Genomic DNA, 24,109 nt, shown 5'->3' on the forward strand with positions numbered 1-24,109 from the left:
CTGAGGTAGTTGTGAGAGCAACATAACTCTCTGCATTTCGGTACTAGATTGTCTATCTGGACTGTGCAGGCTCCATGCAGGCAGCAGCAAGGTGGGGAAAGAGAATCTATCCAGGAGTGGGCTGAGCACAGGGTTTGGGAAAGGGTCAGCCTCATTAACTATTGCACCTACCTAACCCATAAACTATTGAGTATGTGTCCTGCCAACACCACAAAATAGACATGTCCAAAACAAAACTCCTCATCTTCCCACCCAAATCCTCTCCTCCCCCTTGTCTTTCCCACCCTGTGTCCTCCCTGTTTCACAAGCCCATGACCATGGCATTATCAAAAACTCATCTCTCTTATTCAATCTGTCACCAAATCCTGTCGGTTCTACCTTTGTAATGGATCTGAATCCTCCTTTACTTCTCTGTCAAAATGCTACTACACAGATCCAAGCACTTTTTTAGAAAGTATTTGTTAAGCACTTACTGTGTGACAGGCACTGTTCTGAGCTCTGGAGTAGATACAAGACAGTCAGGTTGGACACAGTCCATGTCCTACATGGGCTCACAGTCTTAATTCCCCTTTTACAGATGAGGTAACTGAGGCACAGAGAAGTTAAGTGACTCACCCGAGGTCACACATCAGACAAGTAGTGGAGCTAGGATTAGAACACAAGTCCTTCTGACTCCCAGGCTTGTGTTCTTTACACTAGGCCACGCTGCTTCTCATCCCATTTTGATTGCTGCATCAGTCTCTTTGCTGACCTCCTTGCCTCCTATCTCTTCCCACTCCCATCTATATTGCACTCTGCTGCCCATAGCATTTTACTAAAGAGACATTGAATCCATGTCTCCCCACTCCTCAAGAACTCCAGTGGTTGCCCATCCATCTCCACATCGAACAATATTTGCCTTACCATCAGTTTTAAGCACTGAATCACCTTGTCCCCTCCTACTTTAACTTACTTATTTCCTACTATGACCCAGTCTGAAAACTTCGCCTCTAATACCAATTTACTCACTGTACCTTCATCTTGTTTGTCTTGCTATCAACCCCTTTTCCATGTCCTTCCCCTGGCTTGGAACTATCTCCCCTCCATTTACTACAGACACCACTCTACTTTCAAAGCCATATTATAATTTCATCTCCTCCAAGAGGCTTTCCCTGATTTAGCCTTCTTTTCCAATACTCCCTCTTCCTTTTGCATCACCTATGGATTTAGATCTGTACCCTTTAAGCACTTGCTATTCACTCCACTCTCAGCCTCAGAGCATTTGTGTGTATAGCCACAGTTTATTTATTGTTCCGTCTGTCATCCCTCTGGATTGTGAGCTCTTTGCAAACGGGGAGTATGTTTACCAACTCTGTTGTATTATACTCTTCAAGCATTTAGTAGAGTGCTCTGAACACAGCAATTATTCAATAAAAAACCATTTACTGATTTATTGTAGCTAGACCTCAAGATTGGCTGCTATGAAATCATGACTTATATGAGATTCTACTGCAAAGTTTGGTTTGCAGTTAGATCAGTTCCAGGTTGCAGACACCATCATAGACACTGCTGCCTCTTCCCCTAAATTCACATGAAAGAAATGAACAAAATCAATAGAAGTCTTAGTTGGATGCTGAATGAATAGATTGATCAACTGGCTATTTATTGAGGGCTTATTATATGCAGATTACTGAATGAAATGCTTGGGAAAGTGCAATACAACAGCACTGGTCAGTTCAATCTCCACCCACAAGGAACCTACAAGGGATTGCATCTTTGATATTGGTTGTTCCCTCTGAGAAAAAATTTTGTTTCAGAAGCCTATCTGTATAGTTCAATTTTACTGAGTTGACCTCAAGTGGTGTGGTGTGGAGTGAAATCTTGGTAGTGTACCAGTAATAATAAAATCCTAAAAGCTGGGAAGACCAGGAGAGTGGGGGAAAGAGAGGGAGACTGGAGGAGAGGGGAAGGAGGTAGGGAAGACATGGAAGCTCAATAGGACTCAAAACCTTGTGATTAAAGAAACAATTTTTTGGTTCTCAATGCAATCCAAAGGACAGGAGGTAGGTCATTTTTAAGTAGGTGTGACTTTAAATGGTTGTATTTTCCAAGGGTTTCTGAAGAAAATGTTCCTCCCATTTATTTTCAATAGTCCCTGTAATATATTCTGAAAAGTGTGTGGTAGCTTTGTATTGCCCCAGTTGAATTATATGTATTCTAGGCAGGGCTAAGCCAGAGCAGAAGGGAGTGCAAATGATGGCTCTATCTTTCTCCAAAAAGCTCTTGCTGGCACTTTGCAGTATCCTGAATCTCTGCCTGCCTAGTACCAGTAAGAATACTTATTCAGCATCTACTGTCTGCAAAATACACTGGTGAGAATTAGATATGATAATCATTGTAGTACTTGTTAAGTGTCCACTGTATGCAAAATACTGTATTAGGATAGATGCAAGATAATCAGGTAGGACCCAGTCCCTGTCCCACGTGGTGCTTGCAGTCTAAGTAGAAGGGAAAACAAGTATTTAAATCCCATTTTACAGATGAAGAAACTGAGGCATAGAAAAGTTAATGACTTGCCCAAGGTCAAACACCAGGTGAGTGGTGAATCTGGGATGAGAACCCAGTTCCTTCATCTCACAGGCCCAGGCTCTTTTTATCTTCATCATCATCAATGGCATTTATAATTATAATAATGATGGCATTTGTTAAGTGCTTACTATGTGCAAAGCACTGTTCTAAGCATTGGGAGGGGGATACAAAGTGATCAGGTTGTCCCACATGGGGGTCACAGTCTTAATCTCCATTTTACAAATGAGGTAACTGAGGCACAGAGAAGTGAAGTGATTTGCCCAAAGTCACACAGCTGACAAGTGGCGGAGCTGGGATTAGAACCCATGACCTCTGACTCCCAAGCCCGTGCTTTTTCCATTAAGCCACACTGCTTCTCATATCTTCAGAGATGAGTAGGACTCTCATGTAGGACCAGGACTGTGCTTGGTTTATTTATTCTTTGTCTCTCCTAGATCTTAGATCTCCTAGTTGGATGGCAGGAGTGGTGAGAATGAAGCACAGTGAGAAGGTTAGCACCAGAGGAGCAGAGTGTGTGGGCTGGAATATAGAAGGAGAGAAAGGAGGTGAGGTAAAATGGAGCAAGGTGATGGAGAACTTTGAAGCCAATAGCAAGGAGTTTTTGCTTGATACAGAGGTTGTTAGGAAACCACTGGAGATATTTGACGAGACGGGTGACATGCCCAGAATATTTTTGTAGAAAGATAATATGGGCGGCAGAGTGAACTATGAACTGAAGTGGGGAGAGACAGGAGGTTGGGAGATCAGAAAGGATGCTGATGCAGAAATCCAGTCAGGATATAAGTGACTGTACTAATGTGTTGACATTGGATAGAGAGGAAAGGGCTGATCTTGGTGATGTTGTGAAGGTAAGACTGGCAGGTTTTGGTGACAGAGTGGATATGTCGGGTGATCTTTCATCCAAACATTCATTCGGTTAGAGAAGCAGCATGGTCCAGTGGAAAGAACCTTGGCCTGCAAGTCAGAGGACATGTGTTCTAATCCTGTCCCTGCCACTTACCTGCTGTGTGACCTTGGGTAAGTCAATGAATTTCTTTGGGGTTCATATACCTCATCTGCAAAATGGAAATTCAGTAAGAGTTAATTCAATCATATTTATTCAGCTCTTACTGTATGCAGAGCACTGTACTAAGCACTTGGAAAGTACTATTGGGCGACAGAGACAGTCCCTACCCAATAATGGGTTCTCCCTCCTACTCAGACCATGAGCGCTATTTGGGACCTGATTATCTTTTATCTACCCCAGTTCTCAAGGAAAAAAAGTGTTTGGCAAAAAATAAGTGCTTACAAAAATGACAATTCTTCATCTTATTATTATTATCCCAAGAGGAATCAGTGACCATTTAGTGGTGGTGCTTCTGGCTATATCTCAGTCACAGCACAGTGGTTTCATCACTACATACATCCCAGGTACCACCTATTCTGGTGACTATATGAAGTGCTTCTAAGAGGACCTATACAGTGCCATCAAGGTAGAAGGACAATTTAATAGGTGTTATTTCAGGGTAGCATAGTAGAATGGCATGGTTACATATTCTCAGAGAGAAACATCCATTCTGTGTGACTCTCATCCTGTGCTCAACTGAATAAGAATTAATCTGGCACTGTTGCAACACTAGCATCGCAAGTCACTTCTGAAGAAGCTCAGCATGCAAGATTTAGTTCTGGAAACCCTATGCCATGAATTCGCCAACAGAATGGATCAGGTTTTTAACTCATTCTCATATTCTTACTTTGTAAGTCCCTCCTCAGTTTTCAGATCCTGAGTTACTTGTGTCTCATTCTGCTCCACACATGATCTCAGGGAATCTCCAGAGGGAAGAGATGCCTACTTCTGGATCAGGAACTATTTTTTCCTCTGTTTTTCTGATTTACTTATTCATATTTATGTTTGTCTCCCCTTCTAAACTGTAAACTCATTTTGGGCATCTGTTAATTCTGTTGTATTGTACTCTCCTACACTCTTAGTACAGTGTTGTGCACACAAGAGTGCTCGATAAATACCACTGATTGATTTTTACCAAGGAGGAACCTCTTAATTCCAACTGTATCATTTTGAATGTCCCAGATGCACTGATGGACTTGGGAAAGAGATTGTGGGTCACATTTAAGGAGGCTGATAAATGCTCAGAGGGTAGTCCCTCTTTAAATCCTTACCACACTCATTCTGCTTTGCCCCTCTTCGATGAGATTTCAGAGAAGAGACTTTCCTTTTCATTCTAAGGTCTCTGAAAACTTGGGGCCTGCAAAATTGGAGAAAGAGATGTAATAAAGTGAAGGTGCTGGTGCTGTTTTTACTACTAGGAGGAGGTCATCCAACTGAAAAAATATTGGTGGAAAGCTAATCCTTTATGACTCCGTGTCTGGCAATTTCTCCCACATGCACTCTCCGATTTTCTAATCTGTTTTTAATTGGGACAAAAGGACAGGGAGACATCTTAATAGCCTTGAGATTCTGTGTCTTGGGGTTATAAAAAAGAGGTAGCTTCAAGACCAGAGATCTCTCCAGATTCCCCATTTATGCCGCTGTTGAGATAGAATGCTGGACTTCAGATCCACCAGCTTCTTTTTGCAATCAACTCTGGATTTGAAGAAAAATTACTCATTAAAGGCTAGGATTTTAATTCATTTTGGTCATGCAGTGGTGCCCAGTGTGGGGGAATTATTTTCAGGAGCACCCAACCTTTCCCAGACTTCTGATTTTCTCTAATTCTAGTGGCTTTTCTATGTGTTATGATTAAAATGAGTGGCGGGGGCAGGAGCAGCAGGAACTCTTCAGCTGGAGTTCACTGGCTGATAGGCCAGAAATTATTTTTTGCTCACTCCATAGGTCATACCAAAATTATTCAGAAATTGCTAACCCCTTTCCTGAATCAAAGGATTTGGCTTCTAGGCTGTAGAAAAAAAATCATTGGAAGGATTGAAGGAACCTCTTAAAATGTATTCCACCCTTCCGCTTCCAAACACTTAAAAACCAACACAAATAATTCTGTCCATGGTTGTTTTTTAGGCCTCCAGAGAAGAAGACTCCACACTTTAATCCTCATTAGGTAAAGGAGCCTTTCCCACCTTATATTAATAATAATAATAATGTTGGTATTTGTTAAGCGCTTACTATGTGCCGAGCACTGTTCTAAGCGCTGGGGTAGACATAGGGGAATCAGGTTGTCCCACGTGGGGCTCACAGTCTTAATCCCCATTTTACAGATGAGGGAACTGAGGCACAGAGAAGTTAAGTGACTTGCCCACAGTCACACAGCCGACAAGTGGCAGAGCTGGGATTCGAACTCATGAGCCCTGACTCCAAAGCCTGTGCTCTTTCCACCGAGCCACGCTGCCCCCAGATGCACCAGTGACAGGAGAAAATGCAAGCTGAGCTAATGAATGAACAGGACTCTTAGCATCCCAAATAAATTCCAAAATCTTGGACCAAAATGGAGGATGTGAATTTTGCTTATATTCCCCTTCAGACTGCAGGCCATGGCAATTTAAACTTTTCTAAGTTAACTTTTTTAATTGATATGTCCTCTAGTCCATCTCAATTCATGTACTAGATTTCAAGCTTCTCAAGGGTAGGGATCATGTCTACTAATCACTTGTACTTTCTGAAGCACTGCAACACTGGAATAAAAGCCACTTATTAAAATAAATTATTCTATCCATTAGATTATAAGCATCCTGAAGGCAAGGGTTATCTTCTCTATTTAGTCAGAATCCATTTCACAAAAATGTATTTACTGAGTTGAATATATCTGATAAATCTTGTGATGTCCTGGGCTTTCCTCAACCCCTCTTCCAGCTGAAATAGCCTGTGGGACCGACCACTTAAAGAGGACAGGATACCCTATAATGTCCAAAAAGTCCTACTACCTTCCAGTGTTTGTTTCCTTTCTAGGAGCTCATAAATTTGAGCTCCAATATTAGGCCATTACTATCACAGGCCCTCCCCCACAACCGCTACTACCAGAGTTCTCTTAAAATGATTAAGCACTTACTTGTACCAGATTCGAGATAATCAATCAGACACAGTCCCTGTCCCTCATGGGGCTTCCAATTTAAGGGGGAGGAGAACTGGTATTTAATCTCCATTTTATGGATGAAGAAACTAAGGCAAAGGGAAGTTGTCCAACAGGTAAATGGCAGAGCTGGGATTAGAATTCAGGTCCTCTGATTCTTAGGCCCATGATCTTTCTACCAGGCACTTGGCTAACCATTATCTAGGCTAAATGTCCATTAATTTTAAGGTCTGACTTCCCCACTAGACTGTAAGCTCCTTCAAGGCAGGGATCCAACTCTATTGTACTATACTTTCCCAAGTGCTTGATATAGTGCTCTGTACACAGTAATTGATTTATCCACTGACTGACTGCTAGAAAATCCCAATTCCTTTTATGTATTTTCTTTCTCTTTAATTATTTTAATGCTCTTCCTTACAATGATTTACTTTCTCCCTTCATTCCAAAGTGGGTGCAAAGAACTGTACTGAAGGTTGTGGAAGAATACATGGGTGATAATTCATAAGTTGTTTTTGCCTCTAGTGGACTCAGTCTAAGAAACAGCAATGGGGATGGACACACAGAGAAAGACTTAAATAAAGAAAGAAATACAGCAAAAAATTTAAAAAATAAAGGAAAACAACACATGCTACAAACCATTAGCGCTAAAGCAATAGTCCGCCCCCCGAACTGTAAATTCCTTCTGGGCGGGGGATGTGTTGGCCAAATCTGTTGTATTTATTTTCCCAAGCAATTAGTACAGTACTCTGAACATAGTAAGTACTCAATAAATATCACTGATTGATTGACCACTGATGTACAGTGCTCTCTGCACATGGTAAGTGCACAATAAACATGATTGAATGAAGGTTTTCCAGGCTCTTCACCACTCTGACAGGGCCATCCACAAGGCACAGACACAAACCTCTACATTCTTTAAATGCCGTTACAAGGTGCTGCTATTGCTGCTTCAGCCTGATCCGCTCTAGCAGGCTAGGACCTGACCGCCCCACCTCCCGCCCCCACAGGATGGCAGAGGGTGGGACTTGTGTCTCTTTGCGGACTCAATCCACAGTCAGGTAGAAGAAGAGCTGCTGTGGCCGAGCAGCTGCTACTACTGCTTCTGTTCTCATTAAGATCAGGTGACCAAAACTAGACTCAGTAGTCAAATGAGGCCTAAGTAAAGCAGACAGTAACAGAGGAGGACTTCCTGAGTCTTCATACCCCACTCCTGATGATACATGTCAGCACCGTTAGTTTCTGATAGCCAGCACTGCATTCCTGCCTTTACATAAACTTGGGATTGATGCTCTCTCCCACACTTACTCTATTTGCACAGGGCCAGATGTTCCCTGTCTAGTGGTTGTGATACCTGACCCTTGTCCCTGATGCATTTTGAACTATTTTTCTCATTTATCTACGTCACCATGGATTTATTTTCTGTCTTCCAAATAGCAACCCCCTTCACTTTTGGCTCATCCGTGGGCATGATCTGTGTATTTGAACTGAGCATGTTTTTGATTCCTTTGTTCAGGATGTTAAAAGGGTTGGGGAACAGAACAAGACAGATCCCTGTGATCTCATCACTCAAAACAAGTCCTCCTTTGAAACTGAGTCATGGATCAACACCCTGTGGGTTCTATCAATCAATGTTGTATTTATTGAGCACTTACTGTATGCAGAGCTCTATATTAAACACTGGGGAGAGTACAAAATCATATAACAAACACATTCCCTGCCCACATCAAGCTTACAGTCAAGAGGGCAAGACAGACATGAATATAAATAAATTACAGATATGTACCTAAGTGCTGTGAGTCTGAGTGTGGAGTTAAATAAAGGGAGCTAATGAGGGTGACACAGAAGGGAGGGAGAGAAAAAGAAATGAGGGCTTAGTTAATCAAATCAATCAGTGGTATTCATTGAGCACTTAAAGTGAGCGGGGCACTACTAACCACTTGGGAAAATGCAACAAAGTTGATAGTTGCAATCTCTGCCCACAAGAAACTTACAGACCTTAAAATAAAGTATGAATAGGGGGAATAGTAAAATATAGGGATATTTACATAACTTCTGTGGGGCTAATGACCATCAGAATGGAAAGAGCATGTGCTGGCAGTCAGAGGCCCTGGGTTCTAGTCTTGGCTCTGCCATGTATCTGCCATGTGACCTTTGGTAAGTGATTTAACTTACCTGTGCTTTAGCTCCCTCCTCTGCAACATGGGGATTCAATGCCTGTTCTCCCTCCTACATGGACTATAAACCCCATGTGAGACCTGGTGATCTTGTATCTATCCCAGCACTTAATACAGTGCTTGGCACATATTAGGTGCTCAGCAAATACCACAGTTATTATTAAGGGGTATACATCCAAATGCACAGTTGGAGAGAGGAGGTTGGTTAGGAGAAATGAAGGTTTAGTCAGGGAAGGTCTCTTGGAAGAGATGAATTTTAAGAGGGCTTTGAACGTGAGAAGGGTGGTGGACTGTCATATAAGATGAAGCAGCATGGTTTAGAGGAAATAGCATGGGCCTGAGGGTAGAGGACTTGGGTTCTAATCCTGACACTGCCACACATCTGCTGTGTGGTGACCTTGGGCAAGTTTAACTTAACTTCTCTGTGCCTCTGTTACCTAATCAGTAAATTGGGGATTAAATCCTACTCCTTTTTTTTTTTTAGATTGTGAGACCCCAGTGGGACAGGGACTATGTCCAATCTGATTAACTGTATCTACCTCAGCACTTAGAACAGTGCTTGACACATAGTAAGCACTTAACAATTACCATAAGTATTATCACAACTAACAGTATTAAAAGTGGAGGGAGTTTCAGGTCTGAGGGAGGACATGGCCAAGAGGTCAGTGGTGGAATAATTGGGATTGAAGTACAGAGAGTAGGTTGGCAGGGTGTTACACAGGTTAGGTTGTATGTAGTAGGTGACCAGTGATCACAATGATCAGCAAGGCTAAGTAGGAGGGTGAGAGGTGATTGAGTGCCTTAAAGCCAATATTAAGGAATTTCTGTTTGATGTGGAAGTGGATGGGCAACACTTGGAGGTTTCTGAGGAGAACAAAGAGATATAGACTAAACTGTTTTTCAAAACAGATGACCTGGGCAGCAGGGTGAACTGTGCACTGGAAAGGAGAGATACAGGATGCAAGACAGTCAGTGAAAAAGTTCATTTATTCATTCATTTGGTCATATTTACTGAGCACTTAATGTGTGCAAAGCAATGTACTAAGTGCTTGGGAGAGTACCATATGAGGATAAACAGACACAGTCCCCACCCACAATGAGCTCACAGTTTAGAGGAGGTTGATGGAGTAAGCCGAAGCAATAAATAAGTGCTTGGATCATTATGGTAGCAGTTTGGTTGGAGAGGAAAAGGTGGGTTCGAGAGATACTGTGAAGCTAGAACTGACAGGATTTCATGAAGGATTGAATGTGTGGGTTGAATCAATTAATCATATTTATTGAGCACTAACTGGTGAAGAACACACAGCTATGTTTGGGAGAATACAGTATAATGGAGTTGGTAGGCACATTCCCGGCCCACAGTGAGCTTAAAGTCTAGAGGACTTAATGATAGAGATGAATCAAGAATAATGCCAAGTTACAGGGTTGAGAGTCAAGGGAGGACAGTGGTGCTGTCCATAGTAGCAGGGAAGTCACAGGGAAGACAGGTTTTGGGTGGTAAGATTGAGGGGTTCTGTTTTGGACATATAAAGTTAGAGGTGTTGGTGGGACATCCAATTAGAGATGTCCTGAAAGCTGAACGAAATGCTACACTGAAGAGAAGGAGAGAGATTTGGAATCACCCAACACTGAACAGCCATTCTCTAGGGACTCCTTTGCCCCTTAAGTATTCTTCCTTCTAGTGACATAAGCCTGTTCAGATTAGCTTTCCTAAAGTTCATTGTCTCTGTCTGTCTGATTTCTCTCCTTCTTACCAAAATATGATCACATACATTTCCAGCTGTGCAAACACCACTGAAAATGAATCATTTAAAAAATATTCCTTTCAAAGACACTCTGTGCTTTAATAAGAAGTCCAGTAAAGTAAATCTAAAACTAATCTATAAATAACATCCCATTAAATAAGTACCACACATAATGCAGTTCAATAATAATTGCAGTATTTGTTAAGTGCTTACTATGTGCCAAGCACTGAACTAAGCGCTGGGGTGGATACAAGCAAATCGGGATGGACACAGTCCTTATCCCTCATGGAGCTAACAATCTCAATTCCCATTTTACAGATGAGGTAACTGAGGTCCAGAGAGGTGAAGTGACTTTCTAAAGGTCACACAGGAGCCAAGGGGCAGAGCTGGGATTAAAATTTATGACCTGACTCCCAGACCTGTGCACTATCCAGTATGCTCTGCTGCTTTCCCGATGGCCTGAGTAATGAACATGGGGATGTTTCAATACATTATATAGTAATTTTTAAAATACTTGGCAGTGAGGAAAAAGAAATTCAGGAATCAGAACATAAATTGTTTTGCTGTATCCCCGCTTCTAGACCGTGAGCCTGTTGTTGGGTAGGGATTGTCTCTATCTGTTGCCGAGCTGTATATTCCAAGTGCTTAGTACAGTGCTCTGCACACAGTAAGTGTTCAATAAATATGATTGAATGAATGAATTAAAACAAAATATGCTACAGAGTTTTACAGTAAGACCCTTAGCTGGTATGGCTATGTCAATCAATTAAATTCATTTTGTGTTTGTTGTATGGCCTGGAAGAGTATAATACATTGAAATTGGTAGAGTAGACACAATTCTTCCCCCAAGGAGCTTACAGTCTGGAGGAAGAGCTTAAGTCCTGTTGGTCTTGAGATATCCCCTTCTCTGAACAAGAGTCCTGTGCCAGTAGGTGGCTCAGAAGATTGGCCATTGTATTGTTGGTGAGCAAGAAGTCAGCCATAGTGTTTGTTGACACCCTGGGTGTCTAAGAGTCATATTTAGGCATGCAATGCTAACCTCAAAAATAGAAGAGGGACTAGAAAATGTGACCTTATCATTGCCTGCCTCAGAAAACCCACCACTGAATCACTGGAGGACAGTGTCTGGTGAACTGTAAATCTGCTGTGGAATAACAAAGGAAAAACAGATGACAAGCTCCATATGGAGCAGATACAGTAGTGTAGCAAGGATTGACAACAGTGGAAAAGGGTGTATTGTTCAGCACTCACTTTTATAAATGGATTGTATGTCACCAACTATTGTATCATCAGCCAAAATTCAGAACTCAGAGATAGATGTTTCAATGAGAGTGTGACTATATGACCAACATACACTGTGAGCCCATTATTGGGCAGGAATCGTCTCTATCTGTTGCCAAATTGTACATTCCAAGTGTTTAGTACAGTGCTCTACACATAGTAAATGCTCAATAAGTACTGTTGAATGAATGGGAGGAAAGAGAAACGGCAAGAAGACTATCAGTCTTAGAAATGAGTTTCTATAGAAGAAGCATTAACGTTTTCTCAGAGGCTAAACACTTGCGAGGCTGCCCTCTAATCTCGGCCTCCTCACCACGATGAGACTGTAAACCCGTCGATTAGACTGTAAGCCCGTCAAAGGGCAGGGACTCTGTTACCGATTTGTACATTCCAAGCGCTTAGTACAGTGCTCTGCACATAGTAAGTGCTCAATAAATTCTATTGAATGAAATGAGGCTGACCAGATATTGTTACTATCATTCTCATTATTATTATTATAATTATCAATGTTGTTGCTGCTGCTGCTGCTCTTATGGCAGACTTTCAGCAAGTGTCATTGTCAGAAAGGGTCAGTAAAAGGGAATATGCAAAGTGTCAGCTTGAATTATTTTTATGAGGGGGGAATATAGATGCCCTTCTTTAGCTTTACAGACTCAAAGGGTCTGAGGTTTGAATGGACACTCGTTAGCACCATTCAGAAGTTGCATTTCTCAGGCTTGCTCCTTGCTGGCCTGTCAAAAAGTGTACTAAATGTCAAAGCAGCATAGTTTAGGGGAAAGAGTACAGGCTTGGGAGTCAGAGGTTGTGGGTTCTAATCCCAGCTCCACCACTTATCAGCTGTGTGACTTTGGGCAAATCACTTACTTCTCTGTGCCTCAGTGACCTCATCTGTAAAATGAGGATTAAGACTGTGAGGCCCATGTGGGACAACCTCATTACCTTGTATCTACCCTAACACTTAGAACAGTGTTTGGAACACAGTAAGCACTTAACAAGTACCATTATTATTATTAATAATAATAATAACATTTGAGGATAGTGGTTGTATAGATACTAGTTTTCCTCATCTCTATGAAGGATAAAGCAACGTATATGACCTAAAATTGGGTATATAAAACTAATAAAAATTGGCGTATTTGTTAAGCACTTACTATGTGCCACACACTGTACTCAGAGCTGAGGTAGATGCAAGATACTGAGGTCAGACTCAGTCTCTCTCCCACTTGGGGCTCACTCTCATCAATTTTGTTTAGTAGAAGTAATAATGGAATACAATGAACACCTACTGAGTACAATGCACTTTACTGAGTGCCTGGGAAAGTTCGAGAGACATACAAGACAAGGAGCTCACAATCTAATGGGGAGAGACAGAAACAAACCTTGGGCAAGTCACTTCACTTCTTTATGCCTCAATTACCTAATCTGTAAAATGGGGATTAAGACTGTGAGCACCTTGAGAGTAATGGACTCTATCCAACTTAATTAACTTGTATCTATCCCAGCATTCAATAGAATAAGTGGTTAACAAATACTATAAAAAATAAAGGTATTTAGAAGTACTGGGAACATTAGGAAGAACAAGGAATCATGAGAGAGTTGAATGAAAATGCTATGATGAAATAGAATGAACAATTGAATATACAATTGATTCCACACAAATACTGCAGATGGGCATAAAACACTCCCAAGTGCTTGAGGTAGCATTTTGGTTGATACCCAAGCTTCTAGTATAATGCTGATGATGATATGGGAGGGTGATATATAAAATAAAAAAGATATTCCAGACAGCTAGGATTAGCTGGTATCTGTTACAACAGAAATTTGAGTAACACCAAACAATCATTTCTGGAAATATTTGGGAAAAACTGATAACCACTGTGGCTTTACTTAGCTAACTATGTAATCCAATATCAATTTTCCAATATTAATAAGTTCTTAAGTGATGTCTCACTTTTTGTCTGCCTAGTTGAATTGAACCTCCAGTCTTCTTTCTGTGGGTTTCTAGGGAAGACATCTGTGACTCTTGTCTGCTAGGCTGAAAATCAAAGGGAATGATATGCATTTTCTTGAATGCAGACATAATTCAGGTACTGAAACCACATGCAATTCAGTGACAGTGGGCAGTCATGGGTAGTGAACAGAAAGCACAAGTAGGTTGAGTGGGCTGCTGAAGAAGGAAAAATCAATCATGAGATTCGTAGAGGAAATCCAAGTGAAGTTTAATCTAAATTTATATGTGTTTCTAGAACACACTATTATGAAACTGTCTTTTGAAACATTGTGTCATTAAGAAAAAAGAATGAGGAGCACATTATCTGAGGAAAGGTGGGACCCAAGAGCCTAAACCTTTGTTTCCAAATGATTCAAGCCTTCATAAATCACAGGTTCAGAGAGCAGTGCTGCCCTACATAATCCTGGACTCCCACCTGCTCGGACACCCATGCTGAAGGTGACCTTATTTGACTCTGGCTTCTAACATGGTGCAGTTAAGCTTCCATGATTGATACATAGATTTATATGTACACACATATACAGCTGTATCTATAAAATTATGTTAAAAAATGAGAAAACTATGATCATTCCTTTTGTTTATAAGGAAGTGATTGAGAACATAGCATATAATCGCAATGAGTCTAAATTTCAGAGGAAGCACAGCTATTCCCTAGTTTTGAGTTATAGCAAAGTTAGGCATTCCAAACATACACCATTTAAGATTGTTTCTTATGTAGAATTAACACAGATAGCTAGAAACTGCTAGGAGCAGAGAGACTGCAGTAAACAATGAAAAGTTGTTCTGTTGGAGGAAAAACATGGTGACTGTGATGCCAAGGTAAAGGGTGGGTGGTCACCATTTTCCACGGAGCATTCATGCATTCTTTCAATAGTATTTATTGAGTGCTTACTGTGTGCAAAGCACTATACTAAGCACTTGGTATCAAGGGGGGCCAAACACATCAACCTCAAATCCTTCAGTTTCAGGAAGTAACAAGGCTCATCATTATTTAGGCACAATTTTTATGGTTTGGGTTTTAGATTTTTTTTAGAGTAACTGATTCTAAACTTTGACAGGTAATAAATCATAATATTGATTTCAAAGTAATGCATTTACATCTTTATTCATCAGAGTAATTTTTAGTCTGGTTTTAGGAGTAATTTTGAATACTAAAATCATAAAATAATGATTTCACAAAGTCAAAGAGAATGCGTTTTTAGGAGAAAACTTTTTTTACTTCCTATTTCCAATCTGTAACTAAGTATTGAGCATCTTTGGAACACCCTTTTCTGCAACTCCTCTAAGTATATGCTCATCCCAAAATATATAGAGATGGAGTTTTGCTTCAAGCTATCCTACATGAATAAGTATCAATAATAACACTTCCTTAAAGTGAAGGGGTTTTTTCTAACATGTTCATAGAAATCCATGGTTCCATCAGGAACTGGGCGAGGCCAACATATCTTGTGCTTACCTCAGGATTACTGTAGTAGCAAAACAAGCCAAACCAGTCTGCCTTCCCATGGTCAGAATGGGCCTCACCTTATTATGCTCCTGCTCTTTTCTCAGAGACACACAGTTAAATGTAACAGAGATAAACGATCTTGCCAACAGCAAAGGAAGTGATGGGGAAGTCAGTTTTATGAGTAAATGCAAAGTCACTGGACTCTCAGCCAGAAGACAACCGTCACCTCCCACACACACCTCCCAGTAATTTAGGTATTGGAATCTGGAGCTCAAATTGCCATCCTGAATTTTCCCAACAAACCAACCCTTTCGAATTGGCCTGTGATGCTGAATAAATCACATAATAATAATGATGATAGTAGTATTTTTTAAGCACTTACTATGTGCCAGGCACTATTCTAAATGCTGGGATGGTTACAAGCAAATCAGGTTGGACACAGTCCCGGGCCCATGTGGGGATCACACTCTTAATCCCCATTTTACAGATGAGGTAAATGAGGCACAGAGAGGTTAAGTGACTTAACCCAAGCCCAAGGTCACACAGCAGGCACGTGGAGGAGTTGGAATTAGAACCCAGATCCTTCAGACTCACAGGCCCTTGCTCTATCCACTAGACCATGCTTATTCTAATCCCTCAAAGGGTGGCATTAAATGGTTCTGGAAAGTCTGGGAAAGGTATGGCCAGCATAGATAGTACTGAGGGTAAATCTAATCTGAATGCTTATATAAGCAAGATGTGGGGATCTAAACAGGCTGTAAGAACCGCTTACTACCTCCAGACCCCGTTATCTGCTTTGTAAAAGTAACAGACAGAATTGTGAGCTTCTCCAGCATGAGTTCCAAACTGAAAAAGCCACCACACTACCACCATTTTTCCCTGACTGTCACTGGTGGTGAGTGTGGCTTGAATTAAGCACTTCCTTCAAAAGGTCAAAGAAAGTCTGATGCACTTTCAACCCAGCCTCTAGAGGAGGGTGGGAGTAATTATTTCAGAATAACCATACACCTTATTAATGTAATTGCTTATTTGAAAGGATGTTAATTCTCATTTCAATCCATTGGCAGAAATGATAATCACCACAATGTTCAGAGGTTTGTGCTGAGAAGGCTTCCCTAAAGCCAATGAGCAAATTTGAGCAAACATTATGTCAAAAACTTAGTAGCATATACGTTTCTCTTTGGCCTAACAACAAACTACTGCTAGAAAATCAAGCACCATCTTCTAAAATGCCTGGATCCTGTAATGTGTTTACTCATTTCAGAAGCCTTGATATGGGCACGTGTCTATCAATTCTGTTATACTGTACTATCCCAAGCTCATAGTAGAGTGCTCTGTACAGAGTAAACGCTCAATAAATATCACATTGACTGGTTGGTTGATAATCAATGATATTTACCAAGTGCTTTCTGTATGCTAAGCATAGCACTATGCTCTTTAGAGACTACAACAGAGTGGGTAGACACGTTCCCTGTCCACAAGAGCTTACAGTCTAGAGATCATGGGAGCTATGGCAAGCCATGGCAACTATGGTTGCCTTATCCTGCTTCACCATAAGATTGGGCCAAAATTAATTACAGTGATTAAAATATGAGTGCTGTTGATTACAGGAGCTCTAAATACTCCACTGTACTCATGTTCCTGTACTAAGCCTTGTTTCATTTGCATGGTATGAATTCTTGAAAATTTGACCTTTAAGGAGCTGAGCACTATCTGAACATCAAGCCCAGAAATAGATTTCCAATCACTGGTTTGGACAACATGTCTTGAAAATTATTCATTTCTGGAACAATTAAATGTCGGCATCTGAATATCATCTGTATCATGCGCTATATAGGCCAGAATGATCAGTCACAGTTGAGATGGACATGGTGAGGAATATTTAATAATTCAGGCAATCTGTGACCACCACCTTCAATTATAGATTATAAACTTGAAACTCTACCTGTTAGGGGAAAGATGAGCTTTGTTCTCACGATTAGAGAACCAATTATTCTTAAAGCTTAACCTTTAGTTAAAATTATATGAGCATGGTCTCAAGTTAGTGGAGCAGATTAGCTCTATTGTATAAATATTATATAAATATATCTTCTCTTCCACAGCTTTGCTCCTCACTGTGATTCTTAAGCCTTTTATCGAAAGTGTTAATATTGGATTGAAAAATGACAGATCGTGTATGAACCTGCTGAAGAGCCTATTAATGCTCAACATAGAGTTAATAATTGAATAGCTGCATCAGGTATTCTAAATTGCACTTTAACAAATTCCATCATCAAACCCAGGAGAAAATATCCCCAAACAAAGGATTCCGTCTATCCCTGCAGCAAAGAGCTCACATCTAATAATGGGCTGCAGTGGCTCAGTGGCTGTTAACTTTATTTCCGGAGGGAAAGAACAAACTTTAGTCATATCTGCCACCTCCACTGCTAGCCAGTTGTTTGGAACTGGGAGTCTTTTCTCTTCAAGGGCAACACCCAGTTGGGTATGGGAATTGCCGAAAGGATGAGAGGAGAGGACTCTGCAGCCCTAGAATGGGATGAACTCTGCACCCTGTTACTCTGACTCCCCTTAGGTGGATAAATTAGGAACAATTGACAATGCCATACTTTTATGATGCTTGTGTATCTGATAATAATAATAATAATATTTAAGTGCTTACTATATGCCAGGCACTGTACTAAGTGCTGGGGTGGATACAAGCAAATCGGGTTGGACACAGTCCCAGTCCCACATAGGGCTCATTGTCTCAATCCCCATTTTACAGATGAGGTAACTGAGGCACATGGAAGTGAAGTGACTTGCCCAAGGTCACATGGCAGACATGTGGCAGAGGTGGAATTAGAACCCAGGTCCTTCTGACTCACAGGCCTTTGCTCTATCCACTAAGCCATGCTGCTTCTCTATCCACAGGTTATTAGAAGAATAAGATACTTGGGCTGGAAGGGAGACTCAAGTCATCATTCAATCTACTTGCTTTGCCCCAGGTTTGTTGCCAGCTATCTTGAAAATCTCAAGATTAATGATGCCCCTGTCTCCATTAATGAATCAATCAATTAATCAATGGTATTTACTGAGAACTCTTTGAGAGCTAAGCACTTGAAAGATCACTATGTATGTGTGATATATGTTGTGTGGTATGGGAGCAAGACACACATTCAAGAAGGGTACAGTATAATGGGGAAGACAGAGGGACAAACAATTACAAATTGTGGGGACAGGAGGAAAAATGAAGATTTAACAGGAAGTAGTACAGCTATATCAAGATAATTGAATATACAAATATTTATGCATATACAATTTCTGAGAATTGAAATAGAATTGCAATTTTTGAACTTATCTGGCCCTTGTCCAATATAAAGATAACACTGGAATCATGTCCAGACTTTAAATTTTCACCATTAAATTTACTTCTCACTCTTTGTTCCTGTTATCGAGTTGTGTGGCCCAAAGATGTCTGTAATAATAATAATAATGTTGGTATTTGTTAAGCGCTTACTATGTGCCGAGCACTGTTCTAAGCGCTGGGGTAGACAGAGGGGAATCAGGTTGTCCCACGTGGGGCTCACAGTCTTCATCCCCATTTCACAGATGAGGGAACTGAGGCCCCGAGAAGTTAAGTGACTTGCCCAAAGTCACACACCTGACAAGTGGCCTAGCCGGGATTCAAACCCATGACCTCTGACTCCAAAGCCTGTGCTCTTTCCCCTGAGCCAAGCTCAGGGGAACCTGGAAGGGGAATAGAATGAGATGAGTCTGTAGTGGTGGGATGGGTCATGGGATAACAGAGTAATGTTCTAAGTTTGGGAAGCATTGGGTGAATTTCCCCATAAATGGCATCTGTATGATGGCTTCACTTTATGCTGCCCATGGTACAATGTACGTGTCTTCATTCAGAGTGTTTTGAACCATTTTTATGTCCCTCCTTCCAGGGGATGATGGGCTTTATCCCCCTTCCCTCCATTTCTCTTCACAGTGAGCAAAGTTGACACTGAAAATAACCAATCATCATCTTCGATATGGACACCTTTCTCCAATTAGATTGAGCCTGATGTCCAACCTCAGTGGCTGGAAAAACAAGAAATGAAAGCATACTGGCAAAGGGCTGAGTCCAAGAATCTTTTAAAAACCACATTTCTGCATTTCTTGTGACCTAGGAATAGGGAAAAATTATCACATTTGCATAAGGAAATCTAAGTGGTGTGATGAGTGGAAATCAAAATTCAATGCATCCCTAAGTGTTAAGAGGCTTAGAGGATCTCTTTGGGTGCTTTTAAATTAAAGTGAAAACACTTGAACGGTTTAGGAAGTATTAATTTGGCACTCAAGCAGAATTGTTAGCTTTTATTCTTGCAACAGCTAACGTCAACCCTAACTTATACTGATTCAAAACAAGGCTAGTTATCCTAAAATGTACCTCGTTCCAGGGTGCCTTTCCAACATTCCTTTTCCTTCTGAACTTCCAAAAGTGGGACCAGAGATTCCTTTCTTTCTTTGACTTGCTCAATCCTGGACCTGGCCTGTGCTCTCAATTTCATTTTTGCCCGGAGGTTCTAAATTCAATTTCCATCATCTATGATGAACAATAAACTGTTATTCTTAGAATCAACATTACAGCAAATAAATGGCTGAAAATGGCATATGCTATTTGCATCACATGACCTTGGTAGACTTCACATTCCTCAATCAAGGCCACTTCATTATTTCTTTGTATACAAACAAGTTTAGATGTGAACAAATGTTAGCTGGATGTGGTTTTGAGCATTTTCAATAGAACAAGTTCTCCATAGTGCCAGTGAATATTCAGACCAGAGGCAATGGATGTTTCAGTAAATATGAAAAATGTGTTTCAGTGTATATGCCAGAATTCTGAATGTTGCTTATTGTCTATGACAAGGGGGCAGAGACTTTTAACTCACTTTTTATGATACCTTTATCTTGGGCTAGGCATATATTAGACACAGATCCCACTTCAATGTTGTCATCCCACTTCAACTTTATCTTCTTCTCTTGGAGAAGGTGCCAGGAATGTTGCCCTATGATCAAAGGAACTTTGCATGCAAGAGTGGCACAGCTCTGAAAATAATAGGAAGACATTTTCATAGAAATGACCAAGAACAGGGAAGAGCCCAGGAGCCTGAGTGGCTCCTCAACTTCCACACTCCATTCTGCTGCTCAAATACCTCCTTAATCAATCTGAACTGTTCTTTGCTGCTCGGGCCGTAAGCATATAAGAAGTCATTTAGAGATTAATAGTGTTGGCTCATAGGGTAGTGATCCATGAGGATTTTCCCAGTATCCACTACGGGCCAGTCCAGCCAAAGCTACCTCTTGGGGACCGTATAGGATTCACAATCACTACCGGAAAACAAATTGTGTATGGTCTAAAGAAGTCAGGCCCTCAAAGTTCTAAGTGCATTCATCCAGTTTCATCATCATTACTATTCGAGAATTTGCGATCCCATCCAGTGGCTTCTCTAAATCTGATACCCAAATTTACCACTGAAAGGGTAATTCATATGCTTAGATGGCTTATTCATTCCAGTGTAAATCAATCACTTGTATTTATTAATTACTATGTCCAGAGTACTGTACTAAGCCCTTGAGAGAGTGCAATTCAACAGAATTAGCAGACATGTTCCCTGCCCACAACTGTACAGTCCAAGGGCTTAGTACAGTGCTCTACACATAGTAAGCACTCAATAAATATGATTGAATGAAATAGCTTACAGTCTAGAGAGTGAGCTTATTATGCTCTGGAGGACTAGACTGTTAATGTTAAAGAGAGCATGGTGTTGCTAATACCAAATTGAGATAGAGTATCCATTGTTTCTCAGAGTTGTCGTGGGAATAGGGGTGATGAGTACAGTAGTAAGCCCTTGGAAGAGTGCAATACAACATAATTAGCAGACACGTTCCCTGCCCAAATGAATTTACAGTATAGAAGACAAGCTTACAGTCTGGAGGACTAGACTGTTAATGTTAACATGGTGTTAACATGTTGCTGCTAATCCAAAATTGAAATGGAGTATCCATTGTTTCTCAGAGTTATGATGGGAATAGGGATTTTGGAGTCCTGATGGAGTCACCATAATGTCTTCATTTGGAAAAACGTTTGAAGGGAAAGCATCAAGTTGGGGAAAGCTTGGGACTGGAAGCTTGTAGAGGGCAAGAATTGTCTACCAACTTTATTATGTGTATTCTGCCAAGCACTCAATACAGTATTCTGCATGCAGTGGCACTCTATAAATACCAATGATCGAATGATGATTCACTCAGGTGTGTAGCATTAACTGTAATGGAAATGGAGAGATCATCTTTATTCTCCTGTTTAATAAGTTACGGAATTTATTAGGTTCTTACTATGTGTAAAATCATTCTGCTAAAACAGTGCAATAGATTCAAGATAATCAGATTGGTTACTAAGCACTAACCCACAGCCCTGGATAAAGCTCCACAGTATGCCTTCTTCACTCTTGTGCATGAGCTGCAGGGTGTTGCTGGTGGAAATCTAGATATCAGGGTGACTTCATCCACTTCAAGTTAAATTTTGCATACTTTAAAGCTGCCCTCTGCTCTGTATGGAAAAATTATTTCTCCATCCTTATTGACACCCATACCCATTGCCCTGGCCAGTTGTTCCAGATGTCTAGATCCCTCCTCAAACCCCCTGTTCCCCAGCCTTCCTCATCCCTTGTCCCTAATGACCTGGCCACCTATTTTATTGAGAAAATTGACATTTTCAGGCATGATCTCCCTAAAATCTCCCTTGCTCCTCCCCAGCCCCTCCCCTCACTGCCCTTTCTTCAACTTTCCCATCTTTCCCACCAGTATCTCTAGAAGAGATCTCCTGCCTCCTTTTAAAAGCCACCCCCTCTACCTGTACATCTGACTCCATTCTTTTGCACCTTATTACAACACTTACCCCCTCCTTTCTCCCCTCCCTAACTGCCATCTTCAACTGTTTACTCTCCAATGGTTTCTTTCCCACTGCTTTCAAACACACCCATGTTCTCCCTGTGCTAAAAAAAAAAAACCCTACTTTGACAGCATGGCTCCCTCCAGTTATTGCCCCATCTCCCTCCTACCATTCATCTCCAAACTCCTGAGCGAGTTGTCTACACTGGCTGTCTCAAATTCCTCTCCTCTAATTCTCTCCTTCTTGCCCCTCCAATCTGGCTTCCATGCCCTTCATTTCACAGAAACCACCCTCTCAAAGGTCACAAATAATAGCCTTTTTACCAAATCCAACAGCCTCTAATCCATCCTAATCCTCGACCTCTCAGCTGCCTTTGACACCATCAACCATCCCCTTTTACTGGAAACATTATTCAACCTTAGCTTCAAAGACACTTTCCTCTCCCGGTTCTCCTCCAATCTCTCTGGCCGCTCATTCTCAGTTTCTTTTGCAGTCTCCTTCTCTGCCTCCCACCCCTTAACTGTGGCCGTCCCTCAAGGTTCAGTTCTAGGTCCCCTTCTATTCTTCTACCCCCCCTCACTTGGAGAAGTCCCCTTCTATTCTTCTACCACCACTCACTTGGAGAACTCATTCGCCAATTTAACATGTCTAAAACAGAACTTTTTATCATCCCATCCAAACCCTGTCCTTCCTGACTTTCCCATCACTATATATGGCACCCCCAACCTTTGTATCTCACAAGCCCATAACCTAGGGGTTTTGCTTGACTCCTCTTTTTCATTCAACCCACATATTCACTCCGTCACTAAATCCTGTTGATTCAACCTTCACAACATCACTAAACTCCACCCTTTTCTCTCCATCCAAACAGCTACCAGGTTAATCCATTCATTTTATCCCACCATGATTACTCTCTCAGTCTCCTTGCTGACCTCCCTGCCTTGGGTCTCACCTCACTCCACTCCATACTTCACTGTGCTGCCCCGTCATTTTTCCTATAAAAATGTTTAGTCCGTGTTTCCCCACTACTAAAGAAGCTCCAGTGCTTCCCCAACCACTTTTGCATCAAACAGAAACTCCTCCCCATTGGCTTTAAAACACTCAACCATCTTACCCCCTCCTACCTCACCTCTCCACTCTCCTGGCACATTTCACTCCTCTAATGCTAACCTTCTCCTGTACATTGATCTCTCACTGCCAACAATTCACCCACATCCTGCCTCTGATCTGGAATTCTCTCTCTCTCTTTAGCCTACAGATAATTACTCTCCCCACCTTCAAAATCTTGCTGAAGGCATATCTCCTCCAAGATGCCTTCCTGGACTAAGCCCTCCTTCCCTCTTCTCCCACTCCCTTCTGCATTGCTCTGACTTGATCCCTTTATTCATTCCCCCTTACAGCCCCACAGGACTTATGTAGATATCTGTAATTTATTTATTGATATTAATATCAGTCTCGTCCTCTAGACTGTAAGTACCACAAGCCCCTGACTTGTGCCAGCCAGGACTTTTCTGGACTGGGGGAGCCTCAGTGACATATAGTAGAGTCAAACCACACCACTGATCATCAAGGTTACTATGGAAAGTTTTTTACTTAATTTTACCAACATGCAAGAAAGTGAAACATGCAAGAAAGTGACACATACATACATACTCATTCACCCCACCCCACCAAGGGTCCAATATCACTTTTCTGTACAAAGGAGTCCGACCTGCTGATCCCGTGGCTGAAGTCTGGGATAGGTTCCAGCTATGTGGACTACTGCCCCTGCAAGCCTCCCCCGCACGCTGCTTCTCCCCAGATGCTACTTCTTCTTTGCATCCAAAGAGAAGCTTTGCTTTCAGAAAAGCAGTGTGGCTTATTGGAAAGAGCACAGGCTTGGGATTCAGAGGTCGTGGGTTCTAATTCCGGCTCTGCCACTTGTCAGCTGGCCACTTGGGCTAGGCACTTA

The 24,109-nt window shown here is 41.4% G+C and overlaps 1 long non-coding RNA gene across 1 annotated transcript in view; it reads right to left on the bottom strand.

The window, feature by feature from the left end:
• Positions 1-1,415: 1,415 nt before the first annotated feature.
• Positions 1,416-24,109, bottom strand: part of LOC114814292 — a 32,807-nt gene continuing 10,113 nt past the window's right edge. Inside the window, exons 2-4 of the long non-coding RNA XR_003762062.2 lie at positions 13,736-13,819; positions 4,726-4,811; positions 1,416-1,560 (exon numbers count right to left, since the gene is read on the bottom strand). This is a non-coding gene — a long non-coding RNA (uncharacterized LOC114814292). The remainder of the gene's footprint in view (positions 1,561-4,725; positions 4,812-13,735; positions 13,820-24,109) is intronic.

This window comes from Ornithorhynchus anatinus, chromosome 1 (genome assembly GCF_004115215.2).
Source record: "Ornithorhynchus anatinus isolate Pmale09 chromosome 1, mOrnAna1.pri.v4, whole genome shotgun sequence".
Lineage (NCBI taxonomy): Eukaryota > Metazoa > Chordata > Mammalia > Monotremata > Ornithorhynchidae > Ornithorhynchus > Ornithorhynchus anatinus.